This window comes from Periplaneta americana, chromosome 1, assembly GCF_040183065.1.
Source record: "Periplaneta americana isolate PAMFEO1 chromosome 1, P.americana_PAMFEO1_priV1, whole genome shotgun sequence".
Classification (NCBI taxonomy): Eukaryota; Metazoa; Arthropoda; class Insecta; order Blattodea; family Blattidae; genus Periplaneta; species Periplaneta americana.
Window position 1 is genome coordinate 161,834,487 of NC_091117.1, and position 11,104 is coordinate 161,845,590.

General features: G+C 38.4%; 1 non-coding gene across 1 annotated transcript; it reads right to left on the bottom strand.

Moving 5' to 3' along the window:
- Positions 1-10,716: 10,716 nt before the first annotated feature.
- On the bottom strand, positions 10,717-10,789 carry TRNAT-CGU (transfer RNA threonine (anticodon CGU)). The gene has a single exon. It is a non-coding gene; the product is annotated as a tRNA-Thr (tRNA).
- Between the last annotated feature and the right edge of the window lie 315 nt (positions 10,790-11,104).

Sequence of the window (11,104 nt, forward strand, 5' to 3'; positions counted from 1 at the left end):
GCGGGCCTCGTACCTCGCACGAAGCATGCGTCGGTTCAGAAAAACCAAGGCTTTAACCGACCATATCTGAATGTGTCAGCAACAAACTTTGTCTATCACTTCTGAACCTTTTCGAGATAAAATATGTAACTCCTATCTCATTACTTCATTTCACTTCTAAAACCCATCTCCTTCTAATTTAAAATGAAATTTCTAGCAGATCTAACAAACCTCTCATAAGTGAAGAAGACGATCAGAGATTCCGTTATTGAAATAATGGATATCTGCTCAAATTTTAACTGTTCTAATAACTATCTATAAATTCGGATAAGTAGAGATTACAAAAACAGGTAGCAAATACTGTTGTCCATTTGAAGACTTGCGTGTAAATCTCAGAGCTTTCCACGACTGTCGGTGCCGCGGTCAGCGACAGAACAAAATAATCGCAGACACAAATCACATTAGCCACTCTGCCAACCCGCACTCGGCGCGTATTTAAGCAGCATAGCAAATCTACTTTTCCAGTAGCATATATAAAACTTTCAGCACCACTCTCAGGTCCTCGCTTAATGAAACACGCAAGCACAATACAGAACGCACAGTCCAAGCCACTGGTGCTCCGACCTCTCTTTTCTCCAGTCAAGTCTCATTTCAGAAGAGCTTATTTTCAAAGTGGAAACCCCTGTGGGGTTAATTCTTTGTTAAATCGTATATACAAAACACAGAAGAAAAACTTTTGAAATTAAGTGTTTAAACGCAACACCAAGTCAATTTTTTTTTTACCAAAAAGTAGCAAAACATTAGCTTAATGACTGACGAATTATGATTTAGAAGTGTGGTAAAGATTACAGAACTATACTGTCACAATTACAAAATGTATACAGAGGAATGGTGCCCCGCGCCATGAAGTCGTGGTCTAAGGCATCCCGCCTAGGACTCGCGTTAAGGAATGCGCGCTGGTTCGAGTCCTCACGGGGGAAGAAATTTTCTCATGAAATTTCGGCCAGTGTATGGTACCCAGCATCGTGATGCACATGGGGAGCTACGATAGGTAGCGAAATCCGGTTACGAAAGCCAGCTATAACGGCTGGGGGGATCATCGTGCTAACCACACGATACTTCCATTCTGGTTGGATGATCGTCCACCTCTTCTTCGGCATGTGAGCGTGAGGTCAGCAGCCGGCTGGTCAGTCTGGGCCCTTCATGGGCTGTAGCGCCACGGATTATTATTATTATTATTATTATTATTATTATTATTATTATTATTATTATTATTATTATTATTATACAGAAGAATGGTACACTGGCGTTCAAAGATACCCGACTCCTACTAATTGATAGTGTTCGATCATTTGTTCTTGTAAATGTGGCTTCTTTAGTTATTACTTCTATGAACAGATGGCGAAGATAAGTCTGTGTCTCCAATAATACATAAATATACCCGCATTATAGCATTCAAAATTTAATTCCCCTCTAATTATTGTAAAAGCATTGGGTTTAGCGAGAAACTGCTTATAGTGTCAAGTAGAAGAGTATTTTATTACATCATCACTTTCCCCAACACATTTTTACCAATCTCAATAATAGTGTCACCTATTGAGAACTAGGAAACTATTCCAAAGTTGGTCAATTTGTTATAAAGTTCGCATCGAGTGCTGATCGGAGAAGCATCTTATCGAACAGTGCTCCGCCCTGTTTTGTGTTTACGTAGTTGTGTAGTTTTTTCCAGTTATATTTAGTGGAATTATATTATTATCTAAGAGTTTAACGACATTGTGTGGTGTTTGTTTAAATTATAACTTTATTTCTTTATCATTTTGTGTTACGTGCGCGATCATAATCGAGTGATTGTGTAGTAATTACTTTAGCTTGGCTCCGAGAGCCAAGCGTGGTGCCTGTTAAAATGACTCAAAATACTGAAGACTGGTGTCTAATCGACAATCAACCTGGTGTATTTAACATAGTGACTTCAAATACGACAACAACCACAACATCTGTAACAAGTAGTAGTACCCCTACATCTACAATGACTACATTATGTGATCCTACTCGTGTACCCAATTCAACTAGCAAACAAATTAATCCCGCGGAAAACGCAACTTCAAGTAAAAGTAAAGTAAGAGATCATGACGTTACGAAACAGAAACTAAATACGGACAAAGCCAAACCAAATTCTTCAGTTTCCGATACACAAACAACATTATCTCATGACACATTAATTCATCCGGATATCAAACTACAAAATGTTTTCGATCCTCTTGTCCATGAAATGGATACCGACATATCACCACCAAACCAAAATAATCATCAAGTAGGGAACCAAAAAGATAACAACACAGATTTTCCTAGACCCAAATCAACTCGAATGCCGCCAATTATTGTGAAGAATATCCCAGCCGGAAATTTTTTTGCAAAAAATAAAAAACTGCAGTCACTACTTAGCCAGCCACTGAAAATCACATACTCTGCTGAAGGAACTAAAATATTTAACTAGTCGTGATGATTATGACAAGTTATATAATATCTTGCAAACTGAAAACCTTCAGTTTTATTCACACGAACCTCGGGAAACTAAATTACTACAAGTAGTACTGAAAGGACTTCCAGCTTTTGTACAATCTGCTACTCTCAAAACAGAACTTGAACTCTTAGATTTTCAAATAGAACACATTCGTCAAATTACTGTTCCTTGCTACGATACTGATGGCATACCGACACGACGTCCCATTCCCATCTGGATACTTACACTTCCAAATAATGAACACTCCCGAACCATATACCAATTGCAAGATATTAACAATCATATCATAAAAATTGAGTAATATAGACCTCGTCCACATATTACACAATGTCATAAGTGTCAGGGTTTTGGACACACTTCACGTCGATGTAATTTGCCTACTCGATGTGTTAAATGTCGAAATAATCACTTATTCGCCGAATGTCCTCTGAAAGGTCCTGTCCATATCCCAAAATGTGCAAATTGTGACGGCGCACATATTGCCAGCTACAGTCAGTGCCCCATTCAACTAAAGAAGAAAGCGGAACTTCAAGAGAAGATGAGGCACAGGAGAAGAACGTTCTACTCCACCAACATGGAAACAGAGCGACTTTCCTTTACTTGCTAATCCTGGCAACACCAAAGCTTTCCAGTCAACATTCAATACTCCAAGTGCAACATCAACATCATCAGAATCAATATCAAGCTCCTTCAAAGATATTGTTAACATCTGAACATTCAACATACAATTCAGCTTATCCGCACAACTTTTCATAAAATCCAAAATGCAAATGACTCAATATCCAAGGTAATAATATTCATTGAAGGTTTCATTAATCTTTTCAATTACAACAATCCATAAAAGACCTCTAAATGATTTCCAAACACAGAGGTCTAAACATCTTAAATTTCAATGCAAACGGAATAATTCACCAGACTTACGAACTACAAGCCTTGCTCCTTAATTATGATATTGACCTCGCATGTATCAGTGAAACTCATCTAAAACCCACCATTAAATTTCATATACGCAACTATACTGTTATCCGTACAGACAGAATCAACCGACCTGGTGGAGGAACTGCTATACTCATTAAAAACTCCATGCCATATCGAACAGCCATATTTCCAAATTTTCAGACTCTCGAAGCCACTGGTATATTCATCCAGCTTGAAGGAACAGAAATACTAATAGCATCTGTTTATTATCCGCCATATGCTCAACTGAATAAAAATGACCTGACCCTGCTTATCACACATCACAAACATTTCATTTTCTGTGGTGACCTCAATGCTAAACACAAATCATGGAATTCCAGACTAAATACTTCGAAAGGTGAAACCTTACTATTACATTCAAATCAATATCATTATTCAATTACAGGACCTAAAGAATCAACGAGACTTCCCTGGATAACCACTCATCATCCAGATGTACTTGATATTTGTTTATATAACACAAAATACTCTCCAGTACAACAAATCTGCTTAAACGCTCTCGACTCTGACCATATTCCAGTTCTTTTGACTTTCAAGGCCCCCTTTCATATGATCTCAAGTCAACCTTCTACAGAGAAAGTTACAGATTGGAATTTCTTCACGAAACGCTTGCACCAAATCATCCCGGGTAATCTACCGACTTTGAAAACTTCTGAAATAGACACCGCTATACAAATATTTTCTGACACTATCATAGAAACATTAGATGAATCGTCCTCTACATTGACTATTGAGACATCAGATAACATCTACGGTAGTACTAACTAAAACATCTTCTTAAAGCCAAAAATCAAGCTCGAAAACGGTGGCAGCTTTATGCGGATCCTCAAGCAAAAAGAGCCTTTTATCGATATCAACGTGCTATCCGAAGAAAATATGAGACTTAGAAAATCAATAAGTTTGCCGACACAGTGGAAAACATTAAGCCTACAGGAAAAACCTTCTGGACTTTTACAAAACGAATGCTAGGAAAAACTACCACAAAAAAATCGACACCTATTAAAGACTCAAGTGGTACATTTAATTATGATCCTATTGATAGGCTTGAAGCTCTTACAAACTCCTTCCAAAATCGATTCTCCTCCCATCATCATTCCTCACTACAAGACTTTTCAACAACAATATCACAACATGTACAGTCCATATTACATCGCCCTGAACCTGGAAATACACCTCACGTACGACCACAAGAAATCAAGACCATAATTCGAAACCTAGCACCGAAGAAGACACCTGGCCCGGATAAAATCACACCAGCCATATTGAAGAAATTACCAAAAAGAGCCATAACACATTTAACAAAGATATTCAACTCATGTCTACATCATAATTATTTTCCAACAGCATGGAAAACAGCACATATTATACCAATAGTTAAGCCGGGAAAAGATCCAACATTACCCCAAAGTTATAGACCAATCAGCCTAACCAACTTCCTTGGAAAAATTTTTGAACGTATTATTCTGGCACGACTAAAGCCATATTTAACTGCACCAAATGCCATCCACCATGAACAGTTTGCATTTAAACCTCAACATAGTCCCAGAGAAGCACTTCACAGAACAACAACATCCATCCAAAGAGGATTTCAACTTGGACAACATACAGTAGCTACATTTATTGACATTCAGCAAGCTTTTGATACTGTCTGGCACACCGGTTTGTTATATAAACTTCACAATCTTAACATTCCCGTAAATTATATTCAACTTATCGCCAGTTATCTTACAGATAGAACCTTTCGTGTTCAAGACGGACGCTATCTCTCTAACGCTCACACAATAACTGCAGGAGTTCCTCAAGGATCGGTTTTAAGTCCAACACTGTACTGTGCATATGTCTGTGATATACCAATTCAATCCAAATGTAAACTTATGCTATACGCTGATGATACTGTTATTTATACTAAGCACATAAACATTCAGTTTGCTTGTCTACAAATGCAGGAAGCCTTAAATATCATAACCCAATGGTCCACAAAATGGAGTCTCAAGATAAATGGCTCCAAGTCGCAAGCAGTTGTTTTTACACGAAGATTTCCGCGGCACTTTCAGCCCTTCACCATCCAAAATGAAAATATACCTTTCAAAACTACCGTCAAGTATCTTGGAGTTCTTCTTGATAAGAGACTTACTTTTAAACATCACGTCACACATATTCGTGAGAAGGCCTTCCAAAGATGTATGCTTCTCTACTCATTTTTCAAGAGTTATACGTCTTTAAATATCAAAACAATGCTGTACAAAGTATTAATTCGATCCTACATGACATAATGCTGTGAAATATGGGCTCAAGCACATACACGACATCTTAAACGACTAGACGGACTTCAACGAGCCATCTGTAGAACCATCACTGGAGCGGACTATCTCATCCGAAATAGCCAACTGTATGATGATCTTGGGATATTATACTTTTCAGATTATATCAAAACTCTTCGTACAAAATTTCTACCATCCCTCCACAACCATCCAAATCCACTAATAAGTAAAAATATACCGGTTCCTCATACATGACCGTATCAATTTGCTCACTCTACCATTGGTAGATAACGTTGCCTTGAAATATTTTAGATTATAACTTATCATACGAGCTCCTACAATTCTTTCAAAAGGAAAGGGTCAAATTCGACCTGGTACTTATGAAGAAAGAGTCATTGGGGGGGGGGGGGAATTGTTATATCTTTGGTTATGACTTATCCCGTGGTTAGAATGTACTGGCGTTCAAAGATATCTGTACAATTATACCGTTAGAATGCCTGCGAACTGAAATTATAACGAAAATGTACGGAACTTCACCTGCTATAGTGTGAACCAGTAATGGTGATAGCAACTTTTTAAAAATCAGATATTTAATTATGCTCTATCGACTATACGCTTATGTAGCATCCGTAAAGTTGGTGACAGCGAGATGTATGCGAGGATTCTAGATTTGATTACCTGATAACCGCCTTATAGTTGGGAAAACGAACCCACGCCCAAGCACAGCCTCTGTCAAACACACACTGTCTCTAAACTACGCCAATAACTTGTGATACGAAATCCTATAGACAGTACTTAAAAATCCTTACTTGGTCTGCCATTTTCCTTTTTATACCTAATTTATTGCGAATAAGTTACTGTATTCGTACCAATATTTAAATTAAATTCATGTGTATTTTCTTATATGACCATGAATGGTTACAATTTTTCTATGGTTACAATAACAATTATAAATACTCATTTAAATGTGAAATTAATAGGAGTAACAGATTATTGTAATTTCATTATTGCGCATCGGGTATACCTCAGGGCTTTTTCTTCTGAAATTATTCAGTGTTAAGAAACAATACCAAACGAAGTAACAATATTCAGTTGACCACTTCTGTGGTGCAGGGGTCAGCATGCTGGTCTCTTACGCAGAGGGCCCTGGTTCGACTCCCGATCGAGTTGAATTTTCTGGTTGAGGTTTTTTCAGGGATTTCCCTCAACCGTAACGCAAATGCCAGGAAAATGGGGCCACAACAACCCTAAATATCACCGGCCTCATTCATCAGCGAAATCATATTCATAACAAAACCGGTACTACATATACAGTCACCATCTATTTAACAACAACAGAATCAGTCTCAACAATAATACACAAGTCTTCGGATTTAACACAGAAGATTAACTCGCGATAGGACCAGAGATGTTAAAGTGAGTATAAATAACAGCGAGGGGGAAAAAATGCAGTTATTAGTACGCTGGCGTTCAAAGATATCTGACCCTACTAATCAATATTGTGATCGATAATTATTTGTTGGTGTGAGTGTGGCTTCTTTAGTTATTACTTCTACGAATAGATGGCGAAGATAATAGTGTTGCCAATCGTACCCGCATTATAGAATTCAATATTTCATCCCCCTCTGCTGATTGTAAAGCAACACTGTGTTTAGCTGGAAACCGCTGATATTGTCAATCATGAGAATAATTTATCCTTAATATACAGCATCATTTTCCCCCCGGCATCTTTTTTTAATCTTTTGAAAACGTATTATATGTCTTTCACGTGTTAAATTTTATGTTACCTTGTTTACATGTTTCGGCCTGCTATTGACCATCATTAGAACTGATTGTTGCTGGTCTTGTCGCATTTTGTTTTGTTTCCTGTGGGGGTGTGTTTGTGTAGTGTAATGTGGAGTCAAATAGTCCCAACAATGGTGCCACCTATTGAGAACTAGCGGAACTATTTAAATTTTGTCAATTTCTTATATCTTTGGTTCTGACTTTTCCCGTGGTTACAAACTTCGCTTACCCGATAATAAAATCGTAGGTCAGATATCTTTGAACGTCAATGTACGATAATTAACATCAGAACACTGAAAGACCTTTATATGCCTAAACATTTGGTTCTAAAATTATAATGTTTTCGGGATTAATCAGTCAAAGTTGTGATCCTTAACATGCAATATTAAACAAATGGCAGGGGTTGTAGAAATAAAGTCTGCATGTCGGAACTGCTTTTTATCTGTCTCATTGCAGCATAATAAAATGCTTTATTTCACGGAGTTTCTAATGACCGGAATATTATTTTTCTGTTAGTTTTGGACCCTTTTAAAATACCTATAGCTTCAATGTCTATTAACACCCTGTATAATCATACTATACAATTATTGTGTCATTTAACTGAACTATCTAATTAACACAAAGTCGTTGGAAATGTACGTACCGTTGATAACCACGAAACCATTGTAACTATGACATGTTGAAGACATTACCTGCAAGTTCGGAGGGCAATGGTCGAGCAGCTCCAGCATGTGTTTGATGTTCTGCGCGTCCTGGATCACGAAGTTGAGTTCCATGTCGAACTCTCCTCCCACCAACTGCAACAGACCAAAGCAACACTAGTTACAAACACATACAAAAACTACGAACACGTAAAACGGCTTGTTAGGTGACATTCTGAATCAGAATGTGTCGAAATATATAACAGTTTGTGTATACAGCGGGAATATATGCCTATTCCGTACAATACTTGAACCATACGACACGAGAGCGTGAGAGAAAAAATCTTCAGGTGAAGCTGATTACGTAGTCATTCACGCACATAAAAGAAAGGTCTTATTCTTACTCTAGCCGGCCAAAAATATGCAGTACTCTGAATTGAATCCCGAAGCAGTTCTGAAAGTTACGGCGACATTAAAAAATGTGTCTTTATACGAACCGTTAACTTGAACCGTTCCAATGTGCAGTCCATTGCTCCACTGACAATTCGGCTAGTCCTAAGTATTTTACAGATTTCATGACACAATATGATTTATTTTCTTCTTATGTTTTCAGGATTTAACCACTGCGCGAACATAGGACATAGCTCAAACTTAGCACTTATCCATTTCATTATTTTCCGGTTCCAAATATGTGTACTTTTTCCGTGCATATTTACATGTTTAGGCCTTTTTGGGGATGAAAACTTGCATAATACATATTTAAGCAATTTTTAGCTTAATCATGCATATAATATACATTAGTTCTCGATTTTTATGTCCCTTATTTTAGCCTCAGGTATCAGGAGTGAAGAAGGAAAAGAAAGAAAAAACTAAATAACAGAAAAAGGTTAATTCAAGTTTGTACCCATAACCTCCTTGCGATGTACGGAGGTCATTCTCTGTCTACATAAACATATTGACTGACAAGCGCCGAAAACTCATAGAAACCAATTTAGAAATGTTGTTAGTTGTTAACTGTGCAAAAAAAAAAAAAAGAAAAAGTGACGTGAAATAAGAAATTTGGATCGAAAATGAAAGTGCATATTTTAATGTACACTATCTACCAAAAAGTAATTGGGCACTGCTTTTGCCCTTTTAGAACCTCTTGTTGCTATAAAAACAGCCACCCTGTCAGGCATGTTCTCCACTAGTTTGTGTAGGATATCCACTGGAATGCGTCACCATTCCTCTTGCAACATGGCACTCAGTTGGACTCAGCTGCTCGAAACCTGGGTACGCAGCGTAACTTACTGTAGTCAACCGGTGTGGGTTTGGGAATGCGCCTAGCTTGAGGGTTAGCGCAATAGATCTTCAAAGGTCATAATGCTAGGTCGTAGTGTCTTCCTCCCGAAATTCCATTTCTCTTCAATCATTTTTGGACATGGTGTATATGATGATGATTTATTCTCGACCACACACTAGACGGTAACACCACAGTCTAGTATATACAGTCACGAAGCTCAATACGTAGTAAATATGCATCCATAAATAGTTGCTAACCACTAGGATCGCTAATATCGCCTCATTACAGACTATGCGAAATAACACCCTCACAACTCAAGCTTCGTGACTATAATACTAGACTGTGATTACACTGTGAGAGTCTACCGACATAGGGCTGGAACTACGGTGGGTGACAAGGCAATATAGGAAATCAGAACAACGAAATTCTAAACCAGCGGTCATCAGCACAGTGCACCCTTGGGCTAGCGTCTCTCACCCGCGGATGTGACATTGCACTAGTGTGCATCCGTGGCTGTTGGCGGATATGCTGTCTGCCTATCCCTTGTGCACGACGGAGCATATTTCGTTGCACTTTACCCATTTCAGTGAGTGCTGACGACCACTGTTCTAACCATGTTGTAGAGGGTATTCAAATCCATTACACAATCGGGGTGGCCATGCAGCATCTTGGCCGTTGATGCAAATACACGCATACAAAGTATACATGTGCATATGCATACATAGAGTATAGCAGAATGTTTAGGATCCATACAGGGAGGGATTTAAAGCAAATGACAAAAATAATAAGTCTAATGAATTAGGTCTGGTATTTCTTTGCTTCAAAATTACAGTCAATATTGTATTCCAGCAAGTCATTCCATAAAAAAAAAATTAGGACAGCAGGTCTAATTCATAAGATCACAAACAAAGCTTGACATTTTTATATAAGGGCTTGTTGATTGTACTGAAAGAAAATTTCATACTGTTCTCTGAGTTAATTTTATATGACTTTCTTTAAGAGCACATTAAACTTAGTATAACTGTACTTTGTGAGAAAAATGCCTATTCAAATCGAAAAAGTCCACACCTGTGGAGTAACGGTCAGCGCGTCTGGCCGGGAAACCAGGTTGCCCGGGTTCGAATCCCGGTGGGGGCAAGTAACCTGGTTGAGGTTTTTCCAGGGTTTTCCCTTAACCCAATACGAACAAATGTTGGGTAACTTTCGGTCCTAGACCCTGGACTCATTTCGCCGGCATTGTCACCTTCAATATTTTAGGAGAAAAATTCGCTCCGGCGCCGGGAATCGAACCCGGGTGCTTGGTTCTACGTACCAAGCGCTCTAACCACTGAGCTACGCCGAATTCAATCCACAGCACCGGATCGGACTCTCCTCCAGGCCACAAAGGGAAACATCGAAGGAGGAGAGTCCGATCCGGTGCTGTGGATTGAATTCGGCGTAGCTCAGTGGTCAGAGTGCTTGGTACGTAGAACCAAGGACCCGGGTTCGATCCCCGGCGCCGGAGCGAATTTTTCTCCTAAAATATTAAATGTCAATATTACAGATAAATTCTGTACGACAAATTAATATATCTATAATATTATCATCACCTTCATTTCATTCAGACGCTAAATAACCTCATGTTGATACAGCGTCGTAAAATAAACCAATAAAATAA